This window comes from Papio anubis, chromosome 4 (assembly GCF_008728515.1).
Source record: "Papio anubis isolate 15944 chromosome 4, Panubis1.0, whole genome shotgun sequence".
NCBI classification, from domain to species: domain Eukaryota; kingdom Metazoa; phylum Chordata; class Mammalia; order Primates; family Cercopithecidae; genus Papio; species Papio anubis.
Genome location: NC_044979.1, coordinates 25801393 through 25804467, shown reverse-complemented (window position 1 = coordinate 25804467; position 3075 = coordinate 25801393). Strand labels below are relative to the sequence as shown.

Below are 3075 nucleotides of genomic sequence, written 5' to 3'. Positions count from 1 at the left end.
CAATGTGTAGTTACTACCACGGTGACAATGAAGCCAACTACATCATTTTCATCGGCTCATGGGAAGTGTGCACAATCAGTGTCTACAATGAGCATGTGAAAACTTAGAGCTTACATTTCACAATATGAAAAGCACTTTCCAAACATTTGCTCATTGTACCATAATCCTCTCAAGATTGGCTACACCGAGCAACTCAAACAGGTCTGTGTCTCAGTCATATTTAGCCTCAGTCCTTACCAGTGCCTGGTACCTCACAAATGTCTTCCAGACTTTGTTAAGGGAATGGTGGCTTTCCCTGAACCATTCAGCAGAGATTCAAATTTACAGGTTACAAAGTAGCTGCTAAGTGTCAGAGTGAGACACAATGCCAAGGCTATGGCTACTGGCAGATCATGACCTTGCTTTGAAAAGGGGGTACTGGAGTGATGAAAAATGTATCTTCAGGTGTGGCTGTGGCCACCTTGGCCACCTGTGTGTCACTTGCCCATGCAAGGACTTGTCATAGTTACACTGACTGTTAAAAAGAAACAAAGGAACAAAAAGGGAGGTGGGGTCAACATTGGGAGCTCTTTGCGGGTAGGAACAGTAGAAAAAATAGAATCTGTGGTTGCTTTAAAAAAAAATTTTGTGCCATTGTGGCTTCTCCATGGATGGCTCTTTAATTTTCATGTATTAACTGTGTAATATAATCCTCCTTGTGGAACCCCATATCTTTTTTTTTATTTTTTTGGAGACAGGGTCTTACCTGTCACCCAAGCTAGAATGCAGTGGTGTGATCCCACCTCGCTGCTGCCTTGACTTCTTGGGTTCAAGCGATCCTCCTACCTCAACCCCTCAAGTAGCTGGAACTACAGGCACATGTCACCACGCCTGGCTAATTTGTGTAATTTTTTTGTCCAGACAGGGTTTTGTCACGTTGCCCAGGCTGGTCTCAAACTCCTGAGCCCAAGTAATCTGCCAGCCTCAGCCTCCCAAAGAGGCAGCCCCGTATCTTCTTTTTAGCTATGTATTTTATAAATGTCTAGACTGTACAACTTTCATGTGTATTTTTAAAGTTTGATGATGTGAGGGTCATTATCCATGGTAAATGGCCTATTTTGGTACCTCCGGTGCAGTTTTATAATTCTGCTGATTATGATAGCATCTTATGTTGAGTCAACCATAATAAAGATAGTTGCAGGGGGAAAAAGAGAGTCACAAAGAGTTGAAGTCTCCCTGTTGTGAAATCTTCAGGATCATCTACAAGATACAGCATGGTACCATGAGAAGATGAAGCCATAGCCGCCTCAGACCCAGCCTCGGCACTGCAGATTCCTAATGCTGCCTTTGCGTTGTTGCTGTGGGCATTAAATGAAAGAGTGTGATGGTGGATTTCATGTGTCAACCTGTCTAGGTTATGGTGCCCAGCTGTTTGGTCAAACACCACTCTGAATGTTGCTGTGAATTTTTATGATTTTTAAATAATTTTCTACATGTGATTAAATTTAATTCAGTAGACTTTGACCAAAAACAGATCACCCCCCATGATGTGGGGGAGCCCCCTCCAATCAGTTGAAGGCCTTAGTAGCAAAGACTGAGGTTTCTTGAAGAAGGAGAAATTTTGCATCAAGGATGCAACAAAATTGGGCCAGGCACAGTGGCTCATGCCTGTAATCCCAGCACTTCAGAGGCTGAGATGGGAAGATTGCTGGAGGCCAGGAGATCAGCTGGGGCAACATAGCAAGACCTTGTCTCTACAAAAATTAAAAAAAAAAATTAGTTGTATGTGAGTGCCTGTGGTCCCAGCTATTAGGGAGGCTGAGGCAGAAGGACCTCTTGAGCCTGGGAGGTCTAGGCTGCAGTGAGCCATGATTGCGCCACTACGCTCCAGCCTGGGTGACAGAGCAAGATCCTGGCTCAAGGAAAAAAAAAATGCAACAAAATTATGTTTGTTTATTTGGAAAACCCTGATTATTCCATTAAGTCAAGTCCCAGCATGCCTTTGGCAGAGAAGGTACCCAATTGTACATTCTCTTCCATAATCCTACTTGAATCTATCCCCGTAGCCCCATCAACTATATGGGCGCCCACATTCAAGGCACCAAATAAGGAGACCCACAATATCATTAACCTCCCCAAGGTCATGACCAGTTTGCAGCAATATTAGGATCAAAATCCTAGGCTTCTGACTCATCTTCTGTTCCTTCTCTGACTCCCTGTTACCAACCCATCTTTCCACCCCTATTCCACCCAGATGCTGTGCCCATTTCAACAGGGAAATCAGTCCCCCCTCAAACAAGAACCTACTGTAGTCATCATAACTTGCATATTTCACTTAGGATTTCTCTTCATCCTGGCAGCAGTGAGTTCTTCCACCAGAGCCCAGCTTGCTCAGGTAGTTACCACACTGGAGGCTCCCAAGGCCCATCACATGGGGAGCTTCTGTGATGCCTGCTGCTAAAAGTCTGTGTCCCAAGCACTGTTTCCTAGATTCTCATGTTCAATCTAGTTTCTCTGTCCATGGTCAGTTAGCTCCATCAGATAAGCCAGCATTAAAAAGGCATTCAGGTGGTAAATGATTCTACCCACCTGTGTAATTGAAGAAATAGGCATCTCAGTCACCTGCAAGATCACCCTCAATTCTGACGCCAACTGCAAGGGTTGAGGGGTTCTCAAGACTACCCATAGGTTTGATAGTTTACTAGACAGACTCATGGAACTCACTAAAAGCTGTTATGCTCACAGTTATGGTTTATCACAGCTACAGGATACAGATTAAAATTAGCCAAGGGAAGATGCCATAAGGCAGATTCCAGGCGAATTCCACACTGGAGGCTCCAATCACCCTCTCCCCATGGAGTCACGCATGGTGTTAACTGCTCCAAGCAACAGTATGTGACATATGTATGGGGTACTACCAACCTCACCTGAGCCTTGGCGTCCTGAGTTTTTACTGGGGCTCCATGGTTGACCTCCTATGTGGCTGATTTTTAGTCTCTAACCCCTCCAAAGGTCAAGTAGATACCAGCTGGCCCAAAGCCCCCAGCATAAGTCACATTGTCCAGTGTGGCCAAGGTGACAGGTGTCCAGTGTGGC

General features: G+C 44.9%; 1 non-coding gene across 1 annotated transcript; it reads left to right on the top strand.

Annotated features, from left to right (window-relative positions):
• The first annotated feature begins 415 nt into the window (after positions 1 to 415).
• LOC116274761 lies at positions 416 to 520 on the top strand. The gene has a single exon (XR_004183536.1). It is a non-coding gene; the product is annotated as a small nucleolar RNA SNORD46 (small nucleolar RNA).
• Positions 521 to 3075: the final 2555 nt, after the last annotated feature.